Source organism: Melanerpes formicivorus, unplaced genomic scaffold, assembly GCF_026170545.1.
Source record: "Melanerpes formicivorus ecotype bairdi unplaced genomic scaffold, bMelFor1.0.p_v2 SCAF_183, whole genome shotgun sequence".
NCBI classification, from domain to species: domain Eukaryota; kingdom Metazoa; phylum Chordata; class Aves; order Piciformes; family Picidae; genus Melanerpes; species Melanerpes formicivorus.
This window is the reverse complement of record NW_027142535.1, coordinates 1-24064: the sequence shown is the minus strand read 5'-3', so window position 1 is coordinate 24064 and position 24064 is coordinate 1. Positions and strand designations below refer to the sequence as shown.

Sequence of the window (24064 nt, the reverse complement as noted above, 5' to 3'; positions counted from 1 at the left end):
GGCTGAGAGAGGATGAACTCAGAGGAGGCAACACTCATCAATGTAATTATGTGAATAGTTATAAGTTGTTCTAAGTTTCTCCATCCTAGTTTAACACCAGCCCAGCATCCAGGACCCAACGTACCCACTGCACACCAACCCAAAGAGCATCATCTCACCTGTACCCGTTCCTGATGTCCCTACAGCAACGGACTGTTCCCTATGTCCATACAGCAACAGACTGTTCCTGACTTTTTCCTTTCCCTTTCAAAGACAGACTGATTCCTGATTCTTCTCCACATGCCTGCCCAGTTCAAGCACCACCTACAGTGACCATCAGCAGAGAGAGAGACTGCCCTGGGAGAGAGCAAGCCGGGATAGCAAGAGACTTGCACCAAGGATTCAAATACCATGTGTCAAAATCACATAAAGGGGCTGTGGCAGGAGAGAGGAAGTGGAACAGAGGGGTGGATTGTGGTGGGTTAACACCTTTTTCTGAAAACAAAAGAAGAAAGCAGGGTGGAGGGCTTGCGGGTACTTTACACTCCCTGAAGGGCGTCTCCCCCTAGGAAAGCTGAGTATGTTCCACTTCCCCCTCCCTGCCCAGCAAGGGTATAAAAAAGCAGGACCTCATAGCTGTTGGATCTCCTTTTTGGCTCCTGCCTCTGCTGGATGAGAGCTACTGCAGCTGCTCCCCTGATCCTCATCCACGTGGCCGGACCTGATCCTTCTCCCTGCTGCCTCTGCGCCTTCTCAGAGACAGACTGGTTTTGTATTATTCTTTTTCTATCCCCCTCCCATCCATTTTTGTTCCTTGCCCTTGTGAACCTTTTTTCCCTGTTATTGCTATATATATATATATATATTTTGAAGGAAAAAAAAAAATTACTTGCCTCTCTACTTCCAAGCTGACTCCAGATTGTTGCTTAGTGGGTTTGCTCCTTACCTTTTTTTTCCCTCCTCTCCCTGTTTGGAGGGAGGAGGTGGGGGGGAAGTGGGGAAGAGATTCTCAGCCTTTTCCCCATTTGAGCTTTTAACTCTCAGTTAAGGCTCAAACCACTACATTGTGGTACCCTCTGTGAGATCCTAAGCCACCTGAACTGAGCCGGTCAGGCAGCCAAGCTAGTGCAGCAGTGTCTTCTGGAGAGTTGATAGGAGCCAGTTCTATGGGGTTTGTTGAAGTGAGTGGCCAGTCGTTCTACATGAACAGTTGTCTTAGTGCTAGCAAGTAGGAGGCTCTGAAGTGTGGTACTTTGAGAGCTCCATTCATACTTGCCCTTCAGGAGGAGCCAGCTCTTTCATTGAAGCCAGTGCTTTCACACCAAAAGAAGGGAACTCTTCTTAGTCCACAGAGCACATGGGCAGGGGAAAATGTCTGTAGCTGGTGAGATGGCCTGTGCTACAGTCCATCTTCTTCATCTCCTCCTTACTCCTTCAAGTCTCATTCCCCATTTTCTTTTCAGAGCAACTTGCTAGGGAAAGCGTTAAAGTCCTGCCTTACAGCGACCAGCAGGAAATCTTTTCCACCCCATGATGGGATTGGGATGAAGGTCCCCTGGTCACAGAGGGACATTAGGTTAGTGATGCAACACCTGCTTTTCACACATCTTTTCTGTTAGGCACGAGCACCTGAATGTCCTCTGCGGTCCGTGCGGTGGCCTTCAAGGTGATCTACTCTTATACCCTTCTGTGGCACTCGGGTCAGAAGAGCAGGCTGGCTGTTGCCAAGAGCCTCCTGTCCCCGAGACTGCTTTTTTGCTGTCTGAGCAGGTGACTCCATCTATTGGGGAAATGGCATTTCTCACCATTCTGGTGTCACTGGTGGCTGTTGAGGATTAGATCAAAGGCCCGAGCCTTTAGGGCAGGACTGGTGGCAAATGTTGGACAGTGGCTAGGAGCTCATCTGCCAGAGCTCTCTGCCCTGGGATGGATCCCATCTGGTGCCATAGACTTGTGAGGGTCCCAGTGGTATCCCAGTCCCTCCCAGTTCTTTCCCAGTCCTTCTCAGTCACCCCTAGTCCTTCCAATTTCCATCCCAGTTCCTCCCGTTTCCTTCCCATTCCCTCCCATTCCCTTTGGAATTCCTCACAGTCCCTCCCGGTCCTTCCCAATCTCCTTCCAGTCCCTTCCAAGTCTCTCCCAGTCCCTTCTCAGTCCTGTCCCCATCCCCATCCCTCCCAATCCTCTCCCAGTCTCCTCCCAGTCCCATCCCCGTCACTCCCAGTCCCCTCCCAGTCTCTCCTAGTCCTTTCCCAGTTCCTCTCAATCCCTCCCAGTCTCCTTCTCATCTTGCAGCGTGGCAGATTTCCCGGCGTGGGAAAGCAGAGCCGCGCTCCCTTTGGTCAGTACAGTTTAGGTGGGAAGTGCTTCCACTGGCTCCATTGGTCCAGATCGCCCCAGTTTGGGCTCTGTTTACTTTGGGGCCATTTGGGCCCATTTAGGATCCTCTTTGGGACTTTTTCCCCAGTTGTTCCCAGTCCCTTCCAGTTCCCTCGGAGCTCTCTCACAGTTCTCCCCAGTGCCTCCCACTTGAGCCTCCACTACCTCTCAGTCTCTACCAGTTTCCTCCCAGTTTTCTTTCAGTCTCTGACAGTTTCCTCCTCCTTCCCTCCCAGATTCCACCTCGTGCCCTCCCAGTCCCTCCCAGTTTCTTCCCAGTTGCTTCCAGTTCTCTGCCAGTCCTTTGGTGGGAGGAAACTGTTGGGACCGGGAGGGCACTGGGAGGAGGCCATTACTGTGTAGTTTGGTAATACTGACGGCTGCAGCTGGTGCTGAGCTAAACAGAATGATCACAGAAGGCTTTTGCTCTGAAGCCAGAGCTGCCTGCTGGGGGAACGAATGTTTTTCTGACAGCTCTTGGAGGAACATTTCTGTAGAGGTGTTCCCCAGGGCTCCTCAGGTGCTCAGAACTCAACATGTTGCCTTGGCGGGGAATAAAACCCATGGAAAGCTGAGCGTGAGGTGACAACGCAGGCACCGCCCCCCCCAGCGTGGCAGCGCCGCCCTCAACAACATGGCGCCGGATGCTTTAAAACGGCTCAGTGCAGGGTTGTGGCTGGTAGAGGTTGGAGCTCCTCCTCTGTGTCCCAGGTCAGTGCTAGTCTCTGCTGCTTTGTGGGGTTTCTCTATAGCAGCCGCTGGAGCTGCGCGGGGCTTTGGGGAGGTGGCGGCCGGCGGGGGGTGTCCGGGTTCGGCTGGCGGGGCTCTGTGGGGGTGGCGGCTGCTGCCTCAACTGTACCCAGAGATACCTGGAACTCTGGGCTGCAGCTGGTGCCCAGATCAAAGACAGCTTTGTCTCTAAGGCCAGTGCTTCTCTGCAGAGGAACCAAGATTTCTCTGCAGGTGTTGCCCAGGGTTCCTCATCTGCTCAGAATGCCCAGCTCCAGTGCCAGGCTGATGTCACCTCACAGCCGTCACTCTGTCGGTGTTTGCCTAGGAATGCCAGAAATCTTCCTGGAACTATTGGAGAAAAGGAAGCTTTGTCTGTCTCTGTTTGCGGTGCCCTGAGAAGGACTTGTACCGACACAGGCTCAGAAAGCTGAAACAAAACAATGAGAGCAACAGATGGAAGAGATGGGTTGATTGCCAGCAAGAAATGCACCAACTGCAAGGTGATTTTGGGGTAGTAAATCCCAGAAGGTGTGACACGCTTGGAGATGCAGACCTGCGCAGCAGCTGTCACAGAGGAGGGAAGCGCAGCAAAAACTCAGCTGTGTGCTGAAGGTGCAAATCCTACCCAGAAGGGTCAGGGTGATAAAAAGCCCCTCAGCTGTCTCTTTCCTTCCATGATACCATATGGGGGTGGGTGCTGATGCAGGAGAGGAGCAGGTGAGTGAAGGGCGGGGGATGCTGCCCAAAAAAGCTGCCTGAATGCTCTCAGAGGGGATGAAAACCCATGAAAAAAATGTTAGTCTGAGGTATTCCAGCAGAGAAAAAGCTGTGCTCTTAATCGAGAGATTGCAGAACAGTAGTAATGTGGATGACAAAAAGGCTTTGAAATGACTCTTATTTGCAAACTAAAAAACCCCACAAGACACACAAAAGAAACATCACTGGTTTTATTTTTAGTTTCTTAATTTGAATGGGAAGTCAAGGGGAATATAGAGGCATGTGGGGCCCAATGGAAGGTCTCCTGTGGGTATTTTAGTCGGATGGTTAGGGTTAGTTGTGGTGGTGGGGGGAAAGCTTTGCAGTAGTGGCCTTTGTGGCGGGGGTCCAAATAACCCTAAATATCCAACTAATCCTTTGGGAGACTCTCCAGAGGCCCTCCTGATCCCTCTATGTGCCCCCAAATTCCCCTTTGATACCCCCAGGTGCACCTTAGGTGCCAACCGATCCCCTTAAGAGGGGTGGCAACACTGACCAGTTAGGGGCTTCTCTTGCCCCTGTGTGTGGGGAGCAGCTGAGTGCGGCCCTCTTTGAAGGTTTTTCCATTTGTATTGAAAACTAAGAAACAAAAAGAAAAAAACCCCAAAGAAAGAAAGAAGGGCAACCCCCCCTCCCGTGACAGACAAAAAGGAAGGTCTACTGTTTTTATGTGATACATGTTATATTTCTGCTTTGAAACCCTGTTTTGCTCTCCCTAGAATTTGCTTTTACATTCCAGAAGCTCTCCTGTTTAAGTGGATGTAGAAGAATAGTATTATGTGGGAAGGTGTTTTGGGATAGCTTTGGAAAACTATGGGGAAGATTTGCCTTTGCTCGAGTCAGAGAAAGCTATGTTTTGCCTTTGACTCTGAGAGTAATGTAAACACTTTGGAACCGAAGGAGAGAAACTGGGCAGAGTTTGGTTGGACGTGTTAAAATAGTTTTGTTATTACGACCTACTGTATGCCTTAATTACACGTACGCCAGTAGAAAATGCCCAATTGAGATGTGCCAAGTGTGCCTTCTGATTAGACTATATAACTTTGCTGTATAATGTAATAAATGTCTTCAGCTGCTTACATCTGGCCCAAAAAGCACTGCTCGAAGTAAAACATCGATACTACAACTAATGGTCACCCCGGACAGAGGTAAGTGACTGGGGAAACTGAGGGTCGGTGCCTCCTGTTGAGGAGCACGTATGGGTAATCAAAGAAGAAAAGAAGATAACTTGATACTCAGAGTCATTTACTTACATCTTGGAGGGAAAAAAAAAGTAGAATGAAAAGACATGGGAGCAGGGAGGGATGGCATCGTTCAGGGCAGCAACAAAAGTAAACAAAATTGTTACATCTTCCCTTACAACACGGGGACTAATTAAAGATTCTTTAGATCAATTAGCAGAGCATTATAAAGCTGTTAGAATAGTAATGCCATTTCACCAGAACAAAGCTCTTTGACATCTACGCCCCCCAGCCCCCCTCCCCCACCATGGCCACTAAGCTCACCTGCTCCCGTGGAGCTGCAGTCACTGGCACCTGGCCAATAGCAACAGCAGCCCACTCCCCCCCTGCTGCTGGACACCCCCCCACTAACTCTTAAAAGTTTTTCCATGTGTTTTAATTGTTGTGGCCGGTTGACGCTGCCCCCTTAAGAAAGGGAATATGGTGGACGGAAGTTGGTAAACGGAAGGAATAGTCTAAACTAATTTCATTGGAAGAGTGGGAGGAAGCACCTTCTGAACTGGGAGTGAACTGGACATTTCCAGGACTTTTCTATGTCTTGCTTCCGCCTTTCCACGGTGCAGCAGCTCTCTGTCTCTGTGCTGGGCTTTCTGCCAAGGCCTAGGCCTTGAAGTCCAGATACCAGGCCTGTATTAACTCCTTTCCAATTAACACAAACTGCTTCTAACATTTTTTTTTTTTCCTCTCTTTTCTCTCTCTTTCTATCCCACTCTGGGAAGGGGGGGGGGAGAGAGGGGAGAGCGGAGGTGGGGAACCCCCTCTCTGCCGAGGGGGGTTACTCTCATTTCTGTGTTACTCTGTTGTATATCTTTGTATATATTGTAGATATTGTAAATTTGTAAACATTCCCCTGCATACCTTACATTGCTTTGTAAATATAGCTCCACTGCTTTGCTAATTCAGCTTGTGAGTTTTTTTTTCCTTTCCCTTCAATTTTTTTTTCCCTTTTACCTTACAAGGGGGAAGGGAGGAGGCTTCTCGACCTTACCCTTCCAAACCCACTACATTTTTTTATTGGCGTACCCAACGTGCGGCAGATAATTAGTTTAATTTATTACTTGATTGATTTAGTGTTTTCTAGCTGAATTAGCAAACATGAAGGTATTGTGGTTTGTGGAGCGATTATTCTTTTCAATTTTTGGGGCTCTGGTTTACAGATATTGTTTGGGTTTGATTTTGGATTACCTGGGCAAATATTTGGTGCGGACAATTTATATGTGGGTTATGTATAGAATTAAATTATGGTATGGAAAATGTATTAATTTCCTATGGCCAGTGAGATACAGGAATGTTACCTCCACCACTCTCCCACTTGAGATAAAGGGTTTTAAGATTCCACCGTAGGAAAGAGTAACTTTAGGTGATGCCTGGGATCCAAAGGTGATTTATTTCATGTGTATAATTGTGCTGCTGGTGATAACTAATGTGTATTCTCTGTATTCCTGGTGTCAGGAGAGAAAGGTGTCCAGAGCTTGTTTTGTTATTAAAACTAGATCAAAAAGAAAACGCCATGGCTCTCGATCAGTCCCAGAGTCATCTAGTGACGAGGACTGTGGAGAATCTGTGTCAGCTAAAAAGAAGGCTAAAAAGTTAATTGGTAAAGCAGCTCTAAATGACTTTGCTGATTCTAGCAAGCAGCCAAGGGCATCGGCTGGTATCAACATGACACCTACTCCTTCTCCTTCTTCTTCTTCTCCGTCGACCATTAACGGAGCAACATCACTTCCGCCCACTCCCTCGGTGGGACCGGAAGTCACTGCCCCATCAGCTGATTTATCTCAGGACCTGTCAGCTTCTATTAAGGTGGCCGTAAATTCAAACACAGCTCCAGTTAAGGTGGCTCCTTTAAAGACTAGAGGTGGAAAGGCCAAAGATGGAGAAGAAGAGGAGGAGACTGATCCTGGTGAGGGGCCCTCTACTCTAAAAGATCCTGCTCAGGAGGAAGAGAAGGTTTGTTTTAAAGATCTAGCTAACCTAGTGAGATCAAAGCAGGATAGAGATGAAGTTAGGAAGGCAGCTGGCAAAGGTGGTTCTCAGCTTAAAGAGATCCTTAGGAGAATGACAGCAGGATTATATGGACAAAGAATTCAGGGAGATGAGGAACAAGATGATATTACAGACTGTTCATCACCACGGGAGGAATTGCGAAATGTCCGTAAAGATTTCACCAGGGCAGATAAGGAGCCAGTTCTAGCTTGGCTTAGTAGGTGTTATGATACAGGTGCTTCAGCTCTAACAGTTGGAGACAAGTCAGCAGCTCAGTTAGGAACTCTCTCAAGGGACAATGGAATAGATAGACATCTAGGCGAAGCTCTCGGTAAGGTTAATCTGTGGATACGCCTTTTAATGGCGGTTGCCCTGAGATACCCTTCCCGCGATGACCTTCCATGGAACCCTAAACCCTGGACTACCATAGATGAGGGAATTAAGCGCTTGAGAGAATTTGCTGTTAGAGAGCTACTCTATGGTGAACATGAAACTCTGAATCCTGATGACATTCCTGTGGGTATTGGTCTTGCTAAAAAGATCATCAAACTTGCTCCTTCTAATTATACAAACATTCTGGCAAGCAGAATTGTGTCAAGAAGTTATGGTGGAGCTTCTCCTACGGTTGGCCAATTCAGTGATCAAATGAGACAATTGGAGGATAGCATGACACGTGGTTCTTTGGTTTCAGCCATTGAAACTCTGTCTGGAAAAATTGAGAATTGCATGAAGGATCTGAAAGATTCCATATACCAATTGGCACAGAAGGATAATTTCAATTCTTCCTCCAGGTGGATACAAGTTTCATCTGTGAGGAATACACGTCCTCCAAGGAGGTCATTCCAAAACAGGTTATTCCAAAACAGGTCATTCCAAAACAGACCACCAAGGCAATCACGTAGAACTATTTGGATAACTCTGCGTGATCAGTTTGGTGAGAACATGAACCGCTGGGATGGCCAACCAACTTCTAATCTGTTCAGGAGACTGAGGGAATTGCAAAGTGGCAGAACCCAAGGTAGCAATACCAGAAGGGTAGCTGTTACTTCCACAGTTCCCCAGAACGACTCTTATGGCTCCAACAGTGGCTCCAGTTATAACATGCAAAGTTATAACCCTGCAAACTATGTGCAATGCACATGTGCGCATGTTCCCCATAACTAGGGGTGCCCTGCCTCCCGCCAGGGGGAGGAGAGGGATAACAGAGATAATAGAATCTATTGGGATGTGTACATCCAGTGGCCTGGCACTTCACAATTTCAGAAGTACAGGGCCTTGGTTGACACAGGAGCTCAGTGCACCATAATACCATCACATTATCAGGGATCAGAGTCTATAACTATTCTGGGAGTCACTGGTGGATCTCAAGAGTTAAGTAAGGTAGAGGTTAACATAAGTTTAACTGGTAAACAATGGAGGAAGCATACAGTTGTGACCGGACCTGACGCACCTTGTATTTTGGGAATTGATTTTCTGAGAGAAGGGCGTTTCAAAGACCCTAGAGGTTACAAATGGGCTTTTGGAGTAGCTTCTATAGAAATTGATGGACAAAAATTGAAGCTGTCTGCCAGACCTGAACTTTCTGATGAATCTGCAGTTGTGGGACAACATAAGATACAGGACATTAAATTGCCGGTTGCTTCTCAGACTGTGCATCACAGACAATACAGAACCAACCGTGACTCTTTGTTGCCCATTCAGAATCTGATTCGTCAGTTGGAGAGTCAGAAAGTCGTCAGCAAAACTCATTCGCCTTTCAACAGTCCAGTGTGGCCTGTGCGGAAGCAGAATGGAGACTGGCGTCTGACGGTAGACTACCGAGCCCTAAATGAAGTGACACCACCTATGAGTGCAGCAGTACCAGACATGATGGAGCTACAGTATGAGCTGGAATCCAAAGAGGCCAAATGGTATGCTACCATAGACATTGCTAATGCATTTTTCTCTATTCCCATAGCAGAAGAATGCAGGCCTCAGTTTGCTTTCACCTGGAGAGGAATCCAGTACACTTTCAACAGGCTGCCAATGGGCTGGATCCACAGCTCAAGCATCTGTCATGCAGTGATCCACGATGCTCTGGAGAAAGGCGGTGCTCCAGAACACATCCAGTTCATCGATGATATCATCGTCTGGGGTAAAACTGCTGAGGAAGTCTTCGAGAAAGGTAACAAAATCATTGACATTCTTCTGAATGCAGGTTTTGCCATCAAGCGAGACAAGGTGAAAGGACCTACCACAGAGATTCAGTTTCTGGGAGAGCGCTGGCAGGATGGACGTCGACACATTCCAGTGGATGTGGTAAATAGAGTCTCCACCATGGCAAGTCCCACAAACAAGCAAGAGACCCTACGTTTCTTAGGGATAGTGGGATTTTGGAGACTGCACATTCCTGGATACAGTCAGATTGTGAAACCTCTGTATGATGTGACTCGAAAGAGAAACCATTTCCACTGGGGACCTGAACAACAAGCAGCCTTTGACCAGATAAAGCAAGAGGTGATTCAAGCAATGGGTCTGGGACCCGTCTGAGATGGTCCAGACATTAAGAACATTTTGTACACGGCTGCAAGTGACAATGGTCCAACCTGGTGCTTGTGGCAAAAAGCTCCAGGTGAGACACGTGGACGACCTCTTGGTTTCTGGAGTCGAGGTTACAGAGGTTCAGAGGCTAACTATACTCCAACAGAGAAAGAAATTTTAGCTGCCTATGAAGGAGTGAAAGCATCTTCTGAAGTGATTGGAACTGAATCACAACTTCTCTTAGCTCCCAGATTACCAGTTTTGAATTGGATGTTCAAAGGCAAAGGCTCCACACCACATCATGCCACAGACTCAACCTGGTCTAAGTGGATGGCTCTGATAACACAGAGAGCTCGAATGGGAAATCTTGAAAGACCTGGTCTAGTGGAGGTGATCTCAAGTTGGCCTGAAGGTATCAACTGTGCTAAACCTCTGGAGGAGAAAGTAACTCGTGCTGAGGAAGCTCCTCCTTACAATGACCTCTCTGATGACGAAAAGAAATACGCTTTGTTCACAGACGGTTCCTGTCGTCTTGTTGGAAACAAGCGAAGGTGGAAGTCTGCAGTGTGGAGTCCAACACGCCGAGTTGCAGAAGCAAAAGATGGAGAAGGAGAATCCAGTCAGTTCGCAGAGGTAAAAGCTGTCCAGCTAGCTCTCGACGTAGGTCAACGTGAGAGATGGCCAAAGCTTTATCTCTACACCGACTCATGGATGGTAGCCAATGCTCTATGGGGTTGGCTAAAGAACTGGAAGAAGAGTGGTTGACAGAGAAAAGGAAAACCCATTTGGGCCGCCGACCTATGGCAGGACATTGCTGATCGAATCGAGAGAATTCCAGTGAAAGTGAGACACATCGATGCTCACATTCCTAAGAGCAAAGCTACTGAGGAACAGCAACACAACCATCAGGCAGATCTAGCTGCAAGAGTTTCTCAAGTAGACATGGACTCTAATCTTGATCTCGACTGGAAACACCGAGGTGAGATATTCTTAGCTCGGTGGGCTCACGATTCGTCAGGACATGAAGGCAGAGATGCGACATACCAATGGGCTCGTGACAGATCCATAGACATTTCCATGGATGCTATCACACAAGTCATCCATGACTGTGACATTTGTGCCGCTATTAAGCAGGCAAAACGACTTAAGCCCTTGTGGTATGGTGACAGATGGTCCAAGTACAAGTATGGTGAAGCTTGGCAGATTGACTACATCACTCTACCACATTCTCGTTCTGGTAAGCAATACGTGCTTACTATGGTAGAGGCAAACACTGGATGGTTGGAAACTTATCCAGTTCCACATGCAACTGCACGCAACACCATTCTCGGTCTGGAGAGACAGATCCTGTGGAGACACGGAACTCCAGAGAGGATCGAGTCAGACAACGGAACTCATTTCAAGAACAACCTTGTAAAGAGCTGGGCAAAAGAGCACGGTATTGAGTGGATATTCCACATTCCCTACTATGCACCAGCTTCAGGGAAGATTGAACGCTACAACGGTTTGTTGAAGACCACTCTTAAAGCCATGGGGGGTGGATCTTTGAAAAACCGGGAAAAACATTTAGCACAAGCAACCTGGCTGGTAAATAGTAGAGGTTCAGTGAACCGAGCTGGACCTGCACATTCAGATTTGCTACGGAAAGTAGAAGGTGATAGAGTTCCTGTTGTTAGAGAAAAGAATCTGTTAGGTAAAACTGTTTGGGTATTTTCACCCTCAGGAGAGGCTAAACCTGTCCGAGGGGTGGTTTCAGCTGAAGGTCCGGGTCACACTTATTGGGTAATGCAAGAGAATGGTGAAATTCAGTGTATTCCACAAAGAAATTTAACTTTAGCTGAAAGAGGTTAATTTCAAACTGTTGTACAGCTACATTGCGTCCAAAGGAAGAATCAACGAGGAATCTACGGTGCACGAACCCTGAGATCCCTGAGAGCCCTGAGTCAACTAAGAGACCCTGAGAATCCCCGTTTCCCTTTTCTTCGCTTCGTCGGTGAAGAAATGAACTGTTTTCCATTTTTCTCATTTTCTGATTTTCTTGGACTTTTGAATCATCTACATCTGAGCATAGCCGGAATGGACTATGAACTTTACTCACGAACTGTAAATATCGTTTTGGATTGGATGGACAGTGTGAACAGCCAATGAAATTGTTTAGAAGGGGTGGACTGTGGCCGGTTGACGCTGCCCCCTTAAGAAAGAGAATATGGTGGACGGAAGTTGGTAAACGGAAGGAATAGTCTAAACTAATTTCATTGGAAGAGTGGGAGGAAGCACCTTCTGAACTGGGAGTGAACTGGACATTTCCAGGACTTTTCTATCAGTCTTGCTTCCGCCTTTCCACGGTGCAGCAGCTCTCTGTCTCTGTGCTGGGCTTTCTGCCAAGGCCTCGGCCTTGAAGTCTAGATACCAGGCCTGTATTAACTCCTTTCCAATTAACACAAACTGCTTCTAACATTTTTTTTTTCCTCTCTTTTCTCTCTCTTTCTATCCCACTCTGGGAAGGGGGGGGGAGAGAGGGGAGAGCGGAGGTGGGGAACCCCCTCTCTGCCGAGGGGGGTTACTCTCATTTCTGTGTTACTCTGTTGTATATCTTTGTATATATTGTAGATATTGTAAATTTGTAAACATTCCCCTGCATACCTTACATTGCTTTGTAAATATAGCTCCACTGCTTTGCTAATTCAGCTTGTGATGTTTTTTTTTCCTTTCCCTTCAATTTTTTTTTCCCTTTTACCTTACAAGGGGGAAGGGAGGAGGCTTCTCGGCCTTACCCTTCCAAACCCACCACAATTGTGGACAGAAGGGACACTTTAGGCAAAAAGCATGACTTGGGAGAAGATGACTGTCCTAGAAGCCTGTAAGAAACACTGATTGCCAGATACTTTTGTGTACTTTAGGAACTGCTGCTGCAAGTTGTATGCACTGACATCCAGCAATATGGAGTGGAGAAGAGACAGTGGCATCTGTTACAAGCACCTCAAGTTTTAGGCTCCAAAACATCAATGTAGCTCAAAATTGCTGCTATCACCTCCTATGGAAGTCTCCATGCCTTCAGCGAATCCTACATTTGACCTGGAGGCTGCCTGGAAGGGCAGCTGGTGTGAATTCGGTGGCTTTCTTCCCACCCCCCTTTTCCCCCCCTCTCTTTGTCCCTATGGTGCCTTTGCTAGCCAGCCACCTCCCCCCCCCCCATTTCTCCCCCCCCCTTCTGATAACCTCTCTAGTCTATGAAAGTTGTGTTCTGATTTAAAGCAACAATGATTATTTCATTATTTCATTATTTCTGATTGTGATGTGTTTTAGAGATTTTTTTTTTTTCTGTTTTCAATAGTTGTTTTACCTGTAAGCATAATGAATAGTAAGTATTTAGTATTTATAAGTATTAAGTAATTAGTGATTGTACTAAGGTATAAGCATTTAGTAATGAGCTCAAACTTTCGTTTTTCTGTGAGTTCAAATTTTAACTTTTGGTTCAAACCTTTTTTTTTTTTTCGTGCCATGGCATTTTGAAAGAGCTCTAACTTTTTATTAGTTTCTTTTTAGACATTGATTTGATAATTTAATTTTAACATAGTTCTTTCAGTTCTTTAGAGATTTTTGGTGTTAGCATAAGAGTTTGATATAGGGATATTATAGAATGAGATTTTTTTTTTTTGTTTGTATTCAAAATCGTTTTAAGAGAGGGATTATATATTAAAACAAAAAGGATGCATATTTTATAACTAAGGTTTTAGTAATGCCAGCAAAAAATAGCTAACCCATGTCAACACCCGGGAACATCACTTCTGCAACGCAGTACCGCAATCATCTCAACAAACAACAGCACAAGAATCACAAGGATGGGACAAATAGCATTTCACATGAAGCTGAAAATCAGCAGACCTACCTAACACAGGTCACAATGTCTGTTACGATAATCTGAGATCAAAAGCATCAATCACTCCTGATGTTATGGAAGTCAAAGCCAGGGACGGGGAGGAAGAACTGCCCATTGTAAGTGCAGATCAGGTTCGTGATCATCTGAAGAACCTGAAAGTGTTCAAGTCCATGGGACCCGACGGGTTACACCCACGGGTGCTGAGAGAACTGGCAGATGAGGTTGCTAAACCCCTCTCTATTATATTTCAAAAGTCCTGGCAGTCTGGTGAAGTCCCCACAGACTGGAAAAGGGGAAACATTGCCCCCATCTTCAAAAAGGGCAAGAAGGAGGAACCAGGGAACTACAGGCCAGTCAGTCTCACCTCTGTGCCTGGAAAGATCATGGAACAGATCCTCCTGGAGTCACTACTCGCTCAAAAGAATAGTGAAGAGGTGATTGGGAACAGTCAGCATGGCTTTGCCAAGGGCAAATCCTGCCTGACCAACCTGGTGGCCTTCTATGAGCAGGTGACAAAATTAATAGATGAGGGGCGAGCAACTGATGTCATTTACCTGGACCTGAGCAAAGCCTTCGACACTGTCCCGCACCACATCCTGGTCTCCAAACTGGTGACACATGGGTTTGATTGGTGGACCACTAGATGGATAAGGAACTGGCTTGATGGCCGCACCCAGAGAGTGGCTGTCAATGGCTCCATGTCCCAGTGGAGGCCAGTGACAAGTGGAGTCCCTCAGGGATCAGTCCTGGGACCTATCTTATTCAACATCTTTGTGGGGGACATGGACAGTGGCATTGAGTGCACCCTCAGCAAGTTTGCTGATGACACCAAGCTGTGTGGTGCAGCAGACACGCTGGAGGGAAGGGAGGCCATCCAGAGGGACCTTGACAGGCTGGAGAGGTGGGCACAGGCCAACCTCATGAAGTTCAATAAGAGCAAGTGCAGGGTCCTGCAGCTGGGTCGAGGCAATCCCAGGCACAAATACAGGCTAGGCAGTGACTGGCTGGAGGATAGCCCTGAGGAGAGAGACTTGGGGGTGCTGGTGGACAAAAAGCTCAACATGAGCTCTCAGTGTGCACTTGCAGCCCGCAAAGCCAATCAGATCCTGGGCTGCATCAGGAGAAGTGTGGCTAGCAGGTCGAGGGAGGTGATCCTCCCCCTCTACTCAGCCCTGGTGAGACCCCACCTGGAGTACTGTGTCCAGTTCTGGAGCCCCTATTACAAGAGGGATGTGGAGGTGCTGGAACGTGTCCAGAGAAGGGCCACGAGGATGATCAGAGGGCTGGAGCACCTCTCCTATGAGGACAGACTGAAGGAGTTGGGGCTGTACAGTCTGCAGAAGAGAAGGCTCCGAGGTGACCTAATTGTCGCCTTCCAGTATCTGAAGGGGGCCTACAGGAAGGCAGGGGAAGGACTTCTCAGGATATCAGGTAGTGATAGGACTAGGGGGAATGGAATGAAGCTGGAGGTGGGGAGATTCAGGCTGGATGTGAGGAGGAGGTTCTTCACCATGAGAGTGGTGAAACCCTGGAATGGGTTGTCCAGGGAGGTGGTCGAGGCCCCGTCCCTGGGGGTGTTTAAGAGCAGGCTGGATGAGGCTCTGTCCAGCCTGATCTAGTGTGGGGTGTCCCTGCCCATGGCAGGGGGGTTGGAACTAGATGATCCTTGTGGTCCCTTCCAACCCTGAATGAAACTATGAAACTATGAAACTATAATCGGGAGAATGTACCATAAAGCTATGTGTATTAGGACTGAATATCACAATTGCTTAATTGTTGTGTGGTTAGAGAATATGTTGTCATGGACTTGTATGTTAACTCACCAGTTTGTATTAATTTTAAATAGTTAGTCTGATTATAACACAAAATACATTTGCATTTTAGGTTATAAAAAACAAGGGAGAATTCAGGTGTTACATCCCCCCCAAAAAAATGGCTAAAGTATACTACATTCTCAAACTTTCATTTCATGTGCGGTTTCAAGCGTGATTTAACAAAGTTTATGGAGGATATAAGAATTCTGGAAGTTTTAGCTAGGAGAAATTTGAAAGAAGAACAAACAACATTAGGCCAAAGATAATATCTATAGGACTCGGTGCCTTAGCAAAACCAAAGTATCAAAAGAGCAGCATTGTTAGGATGAGTAAGGATGGATTGTTAGGTTACGGTCAATTTTATACCGGGCAGAACCGTGAATAGTCAAGATGTCACCTTTGACCCGGCAAAGAAGCCTTTTCACTTTTGCTGTTTACGTGCAAGATTTTTCTTTACTTATGGAGATGGAGCCTGGCCAGCTTTATCTTTATAGATCAAGGAGAATCTTGCTAACATAAAACAACTTAGGATTTTTGAGCGTCTTAGACAAGAGAAGATGTAACATACCTGTAAAGCATATTGTAAAAGACAGTGGTGAGGATAGGGTTTGCTGTGTTTGTAGATCATTGTGTCTTGATCCTTGTGTATGACGTATTTGGGCCTGATGAAGTCATCTCTGTTGGTAAGAGGAGTGAAGTGTGAAAACTTGAACGAGTAAGATCTAAGTCGTTGACAGATTAAGCAGTTAACAAAGAAGTAAGTTCTTTGAAGTAAGGGAGTAAGTAGGATGAAACTTTGAAAAAAGCAACTGTTCTGTTGGGTTAGGGTGGGGGGGTTGGGGTTAGGGTTGGGGTTAACGGTTAGGGGGTTAGGGTAGGGTTGGGGGGGGTTAGGGTTAGGGGGTTAGGGTTAGGTTTAGGGTTAGGGGTTGGGGTTAGGGGGTTAGGCTTAGGGGTTAGGGGGTTAGGGTTGGGGGGTTAGGGGCAGGGCTTGGGGTTAGGGCTTGGGGTTAGGGCTTGGGGGCGGGGTTAGTACCCGAGGGTTAGGGGTTAGGGGGTTGGGGTTAGGACCAGTGCTCCCAGTCCCCCCTCCCCACCCCCCCAGGGGCTCCCAGTCCCCCCCAGTCCCCCTCCCAGCACTCCCAGTCCCCCTGATCCCCCTCCCAGCCCATCCCTGTACCTCCCAGCAGCTCCCAGTGCCTCAAACTGGTGCCGGTGAATGAGGGGGGCGGGGGGCAGGAAGGGGAGGGGCCAGGAGCTAGGGGGCAGGGTCAGGAGCTAGGGGGCGGGGATCCGTGGGGCAGGGTCCCCGTGGGGTGGGGCAGGGGTGCAGCCCCTGGGGTTCTCCCATTGGCTCGCTGGCTGCAGCGGACCCCTGAGGACCCCAGCGAGGGGAGGGGGCAGGGGGCATGGTTTTTGGGGGGGGGGCGCGGGGGAGGGTCAAAAGGGTTTGAGGGGGTCCGGGAGGGGCTCCTAAGGATTGGGGAGGGGTCCCAGGAGGGTCTGAAGGGGATCCCAGAAGGGCAGAAAAAGGTGGGATGGGAATTGGGGGGAGGGGCTGGGTCTGGGGGGGCTCTGGGGGGTCCGTAAGGGTCTGCAGGGGTCCACCAGACTCCGCAGGGGTCCCCAGGGGTCGCCAAGGGTCTGTGGGGCTCTGCGGGGGTCCTCAGGGGTCTGGAATGGTCCTTAAGAGTCCGTAGCGGTCCGCGGGGGTCTCTTACGGGCCCCTGCAGACCCTTGGGGACCCCCACATATCCCTCCAGACCCTAGGGGACCCCTATGGACCCCCCCAGAACCCTGCGGACAGCCAAGGACCCTTACAGACCCTTGGGGACCCCTCAGGACCCCCACGGTCCTTTAGGGACCCCCAAAAGGGAGAGGGCAGAGGGGGGGAGGTGGGATGGGCGCTGCTCCCGGGGGTGCCGGCGCCGGGGGTCCCGGGGGGCGTGAAAGGGGAATTGGGGGGGGCCCTCTGGAGGGTCCCAAAGGAGCTGGGGAGGGGCTGTGAGGGTTAGGGGTCTCTGGGGTTGAAGGTTTTGGGGTCCTGCAGGATTCGGGGAGGTCTCACTGTGGTTTTCGGCGTCCCTGCAGCCCCGGGACCCCCCTCTCCCCCCGGGCCCCCCCCAGCCACATTGCGAGCGGTTGGCAGCGCAGCTGTGCCGCCGCCCGGTGGCTCAGTGCTGTCCCCGCGCGTCACGGTCGGCACTGCAGATGGGCAGCGGCGAGTGCTGCCTCCAGGAGGCTGAGGGCTGAGCCGCGCCGGGGGGGCTCTGCGCTCCTAGCAGCGATAGCTTCCCCCAGAGGAGCTCTGAGGCCAGCTCCAAGGTTCGGTTTGGGTTCTCCTGGGGGTCTCAGACCCCACTGCTCTGATTTCACAGCTGTGTTTCCTTCCCTGCCTAGGGGACAGGATGCCCTCACTCCTGGAGAGAGAGAGGCACAGCCTGAGAGGCCTGGAGCTGTGTGGGCTGTAGATGCTCTTCACCAGCTGGGAGCCATCCCCCCAGGAGTCTTCCACCAGAGAGCCTTCTGCGGGGTGCCACGATAAGCAGGGTGCAGGTGAAAGGGTCCAGAGCAGGGCAGCAGGGCTGGGCAGGGGGCTGGGGCACAGAGTCCTGTGAGGAGAGGCTGAGGGAGCTGGGGTTGCTTAACCTGGAGAAGAGGAGGCTCAGGGGAGACCTTCTTGCTCTCTACACCTACCTGAAGGGAGGCCGTAGCCAGGTGGGGGTTGGGCTCTCCTCCCAGGCACCCAGCACCAGAACAAGAGGACACAGCCTCAAGCTGTGCCAGGGGAGGTTTAGGCTGGAGGTTAGGAGGAAGTTCTTCCCAGCAAGAGAGGTTGGCCCTGGGGATGCGCTGCCCGGGGGGGTGTGGTGGAGTCTCCCTCCCTGGAGATGTCCAGGAGGGGCCTGGGTGGGGCCCTTGGTGCCATGGTCGAGTTGATCAGATGGGGCTGGGTGGGAGGTTGGACTCGAGGATCTCTGAGGCCTTTTCCAACCTGGTTAATTCTCTTCCCATCCTATTTCATCTTCCCCTGGGTGGCAGGTTGGACCTGACGCTCCCCGAGGCCCATCCCAGCCTGGTTCGTGCTGCTTCTGCGTGTTCAGGACGGGGATTCCCTGCTCAGTCTCTCTGCTCAGGGATTCCTCCTCTCCAGAGGTGTGAGAGAGGCTTCCCAGCCAGCCTGAACTATTTCCCCCTCTGCATTTGCTTCCCTGAACAGAAGCACAGGGGGGGAGATGCAGTCCTGTCCTGGCTGTTCTCGCCGGCATTGTGCTTCTCCCTGCCCACCCTGCCCCTTCCTGGGGGCTGCCTGCTCAGAGCTGACGGGTGAGGGGAAGCAGTTCCAGATCTGCCTCACGGCTGTTCCCTCCTTCCCTTCTTTCTGGAGGGAGGCAGTGAGGGGGAAGAGAGGCTCTGCAAATGAGGCAGAGCAGCAGAGGACTATGGAGGGAGGAGAACAGACTCCAGGGGCCTCCAGGTCAGAGCCGTGCAGTTAGCATCACAGCTCCTGCTCCATCACCACCACCACCACTTCTGCCCCCAGCCCAGCGCCAGGGGCAAGGCCCTCACCAGCCAAGACACCACCCAGAGTAGCTCAGCCCCAGCAGGGAACCCCAGCCAGCACCCCTGGATGGGATTGGGGCAGTCATCAGCCCTGGCCCTGACAGCCAGGGGGCCGCCAGGACCCCAACCTTCTGTCACCATCACCCAGCATGCACCAGAGACACTCACCAGGGATGAGAGAAGGATCCTCAACCCAGGCAGTCTCATCCTAAGGGGGCTGCTCTTCCTAGGGGAGGGGATTAAATAGGAGAGTGGGTGGGAGGGGCCAGGTGGCCACACCTGGGGTGGGAGGACACTCCAGCTGAGCCCAGGTGCCGATGGTTTGAGGGGATGAAGAGGGGAAGTGGGGCAGGTGAGGGACTTCAAGGGTGTCAGGGAGTGACAGGGCTGGGGGGCATGGAACAAAACCCAGAAGGGGGGAGGTTCCGATTGGATGCCAGGAGGAAGCTCTTCCCCATCAGGGTGGTGAAGCTCTGGCACAGGTTGCCCAGGGAGGTGGTGGTAGCCTCATCGCTGGGCGATTTGGAGGCCAGGCTGGAGGTGGCTCTGGGCAGCCCGATCCAGGGTGAGGCATCCCTGCCCATGGCAGGGGGGTTGGAACTGGCCGATCCCTGAGGCCCCCTCCCCTCCCTTCCCCTCTTCTCCTCTCCCTTCCCCTTTCCTTCTCAGAGCCCAGGCCTGGACGCCTGGCAGGCTGCTGAGCAGCCCTGATGCCTGCAAGCCACCGTCCGCTCCGGGGGGAAAGAGACGCTCTCGCTCTCCCTGGCCAAGGCTGGTTCTCTTTCTGGCTCACCCAAGGACTCCACATGTCAGGTGATGAGGTGAGATGGATCTGAGACACGTCGTGGAGCCACTTGTGTAAGCATCTTGAGTCTTGCCGAGAGGTTGTTGCTTGTTCCTGCAGAGAAAGGAGTGCTGGGTGTGTTGCGGTGCATCTTCCATCAAGCTGTGCTCTACAGTCTCTCTGGGACCGAGCGCCGGCTCTGTGCAGTGCCTCCGGGGGAGGGGTGAAGGGCACTGGGAGCGTAGGAAAGCAGAAAGGGTCCCAGGAGGGTTTCAGGAGAAGGGAGAACAACAGGCTGCTGATACTGGAAGGATGGCCTGGTGATAAAGAAGAGCGGACTGCAGTACACAGCCTGAAGCGTGAGGCAGGGGGACGCTTGCCTCCCTGCTGGAGAAGATCAACCTGATACGGGATGAAGATAACGATGGAGCAAACTCAGAGAGCAGCAGTGGTGCAGGACTGCCAGGGAAGTGCTCGGGCTGCTGGATTTCCCCTCTGTAAACTGCCTGTTCTGTACCAATAAATGATTCCTGCTGCACCAGTAAATGATTCCTGCTGCACCAGTAAGTGATTCCTGCTGCAGCAATAAATGATTCCTGCTGCACCAATAAATGATTCCTGCTGCACCAGTAAGTGATTCCTGCTGCACCAATAAATGATTCCTGCTGCACCAATAAATGATTCTTGCTGCACCAATAAATGATTCCTGCTGCACCAATAAATGATTCCTGCTGCACTAGTAAGTGATTCCTGCTGCACCAATAAATGATTCCTGCTGCACCAGTAAATGATTCCTGCTGCACCAATAAATGATTCTTGCTGCACCAATAAATGATTCCTGCTGCACCAGTAAGTGATTCCTGCTGCACCAGTAAGTGATTCCTGCTGCACCAATAAATAATTCTTGCTGCACCAGTAAGTGATTCCTGCTGCACCAGTAAGTGATTCCTGCTGCACCAGTAAGTGATTCCTGCTGCACCAATAAATGATTCCTGCTGCACCAGTAAGTGATTCCTGCTGCACCAATAAATGATTCCTGCTGCACCAGTAAGTGATTCCTGCTGCACCAATGAATGATTCCTGCTGCACCAATAAATGATTCCTGCTGCACCAGTAAGTGATTCCTGCTGCACCAGTAAGTGATTCCTGCTGCACCAATAAGTGATTCCTGCTGCACCAATAAGTGATTCCTGCTGCACCAATAAGTGATTTCTGCTGCACCAGTAAATGATTCCTGCTGCACCAGTAAATGATTCCTGCTGCACCAGTAAATGATTCCTGCTGCACCAGTAAGTGATTCCTGCTGCACCAGTAAGTGATTCCTGCTGCACCAGGGGGGTCCCTGCATGCATTCCCACACGGGAGTCTCCTGTGCCTAGCAGGAGAAAACTCTGCTCTCTTTCTGCTCCATGTCAGTCTAGGAAGTAGCTTTCGGGGTAGCCTGTGGGGCGCCAGAGCACCGCAGCAGGCCACATGGCTTCAGGAGGATCCAAGGGCGGCTGCGTCTGAGGCGCAAAGGCAGCAGCGAGGAACCTGCCTGCGGCCTCCGATGGAGGCCTCGGGCGGAGCATCGCTGCCCAGGGGTCCAACCCAAACTGGGTGTGAGAGACATCGACCTCTGGCACATTCCCCACCGTGGGGCAGCCACCAGCCGGCAGCACGGGGGCTGGAGTAGCTGCAGCTGTTTGTGGGGGACCCTTCCCTGACCCCCTTCATTGCTGCAGCAGAGCTCCCCTTCGGGGGGAGAGGGGATGTGTACACATCTGACTAGGAAAGGACCGAGCTGCTGGCCGGGCAGTTTGCTTCACATTCTGCCTTTTGGGGGGAGAATCAAAGGGAGCGGGGGGATTCTGGGCGGACATGGGGCAGGGGGATGCTGCAGCAGAGGAGCAGGTGAGGGCTGGGGGCACCCCCCTAAACCGCTGACAAGTCTCGGAGGGGACCACAGAATATTTCACAGCGTCAGTGCCGTGAGAGGCAATGCAGAGCAGACCCTCTCCAGCTGGAGAGGGAGGAGTTGGAGCGACTGCTGTGTCACAAAGCTTTGGAAACGAGCCCCCGTCTCCCCTCTCTGTTTTAAAGGCTGTGAGAATCGTAATGAAGTCACACAGGGGCTTGAGCTATAAGCACAGCCTGCGGCCGTACCCATCATAAACAGAGGCTTTTACCTGCGCGCGGTGTAGGGTTTCGATTTAAATGCCAAAACATCCCGAACGGGGCCGGGCCGAGCTGCTGCCCACGCCCACGGCAGCGCTCAGGGCCGCCCCCGCGTGCGTCACAGGCGGCACCGCCGCCGTGCCGCGGCGCGTGCCGCCCCGAGGGCGCTCAGCGCTGCAGCGAACCGCGCTGAACGCTTGAAATGCTGGAAAGTTGTTAGGGGGAGAAGGGAAAAGGGAGAGAGAGCCTGACTCGAGCGCTGACATGGGTACAACTCCTGCGCCGCAGCGAGGCTCCGGTCCCGCCAGGGCGATAGCGTCGCGATCGTTGCCATGGGTTCAGCGCATGCGTCGCAGCGATGGTTGTTCGCGCGCTCGGGGCTGGCGGCTTTAAAACGGCGCTCACTGGCCCGCCGGGGCTATCGGGTTCCTGCTCGCTCTGTGCTAGGTGAGTGCCTGTCTCCACAGCTCTCCGGGGTTTTTCTCTGGCAGCTGCAGGACCGCGCTCTGGCTTTGCTTGCAGGGAGGTTCCCGGAGCCGAGCCGGGACCGTTTGGGAGCCGGAGCCGGCGGGCCGCGGCGGGCGGGCCGCGGCGGGCGGGCCGCGGCGGGCGGGCCGCGGCGGGCGGGCCGCGGCGGGCGGGCCGCGGCGGGCGGGCCGCGGCGGGCGGGCCGCGGCGGGCGGGCCGCGGCGGGCGGGCCGCGGCGGGCGGGCCGCGGCGGGCGGGCCGCGGCGGGCGGGCCGCGGCGGGCGGGCCGGCCGGGGCGAGCAGCAGTCAGGAAGAGTCAGGAGGGGTCTTCTCCCGGTAACAGTAAGTGCTCTTCTAGCGTGGCACCTGTCGTCTTTGTTCCTCCCCGTAACTCCAAATTCCCTTCCTAGTGCTCCCACTGCCTTTCCAAGTCTCCCAGTAACTCCCCCACAGCTCTGCGAGTTAAATGAATGCCAGAGGAAAATGAGATGCCTGTGCAGTGTTTTTCTAGGGTGCAGGGAAACCTACTCACAGCTTTACAACATGAGTAACTGAGAGCTAAGCTTTGCTTTTTGCTCCACTCCTTACCGATTGACTCTTTGCTTTCTACTTGGTCGACCAAGCAAGGCTGACGTCACTTCACAGTTACTACCCCGTTGGTGCCTGCCTGCAAGTGCCAGGACCCTTCCCAGAACCACAGGACAGAAGGAGGGTTTGTCTCTCTCGCGGTGCCCTGAGCAGGAGTCGTACCAACACAGGCTCAGAAAGCTGAAACCATCGAAAGATTTAATTAGAGAGCAACAGGCATTAGAGGTTGGTTGATGGCCAGGGAGAAATGCACTGACTGCAAGGCGATCGGGGCGTAGTAAATCCTGGGGAACGGGGAACACGCTCGGAGACGCAGAGCCGCGCAACAGCTCTCACAGAGAGGCGCAGCAAAAACTCAGCTGCGTCCCGAAGGCGCAAACCCTACCAAGAAGGGCGTCCGTGGGTCGGGGCTATCAGAAGCAGGGCAGCCCCTCAGCTGTCTCTGTCTTTCTTACCGCGATGCCACGTGGGGGTGGGCGATTGTGGGGGGTTACAGACCATTGCAAAAACAGGGTGGAGGGCTTGCCAGCGCCAGGCAAACCAACCCCAGGGGCGGCCTCTGCCAAGAGGCCTGGTCACACCTAGCGGAGCATGTTGGAAACTGGGGACATTCAGCATATCCCACAGCAGAACGTGGCTCCGGCTGAGAGAGGATGAACTCAGAGGGGGCAACACACATCAATGCATTATAGTCACTGTGCGAATAGTTAGAAGTCTAACCTCTTTCCCTCCTGGCTTAACACCAGCCTGGCGTCCAGGACTCAACATACGCACTGCACAGCAACCCACAGAGCTCCTGGGTCATCCCACCTGTACTTGTTCCTGCTGTCCCTGCAGCAATGGACTGTTCCTGATTTTTTTTCTCTTTTCCTTTCAAAGTCAGACTGATTCCTGATTCTTCTCCACATCCCTGCCCAGTTCCAGCACCAGAGAGACTGCCCTGAGAGAGAACGAGCTGGGATAACCAGGGACTCGCCTCGAGGAGTCGAATACCACGTGCCAAGAGCGGACGACAGGGCTGTGACAGGGGAGTGGGAGGGGAACGGAGGGTGGCTTGTGGCGGGTGAACGCCCATTCTGAAGACAGGGTGGAGGGCTTGCGAGTGTTCTACTAAACTCTCTGCTTCCCAGCTGACTCCAAATTATTTCTTGCTGGATTTGGTCCTTTCCTTTTTTTTTTTCTCCCCTCTGTTGGGAGGGAGGAGGGGGGGAGCAGG

General features: G+C 51.5%; 1 long non-coding RNA gene across 2 annotated transcripts; it reads left to right on the top strand.

Annotated features, from left to right (window-relative positions):
- The first annotated feature begins 21926 nt into the window (after positions 1-21926).
- On the top strand, positions 21927-24023 carry LOC137457568 (uncharacterized). Of its 2 annotated transcripts, none has more exons than XR_010991320.1 (3): positions 21927-22239; positions 22888-23073; positions 23728-24023. It is a non-coding gene; the product is annotated as an uncharacterized lncRNA (long non-coding RNA). The 2 variants fall into 2 exon arrangements; XR_010991321.1 differs by having other exon boundaries at positions 22884-23073.
- The last annotated feature ends 41 nt before the right edge of the window (positions 24024-24064 follow it).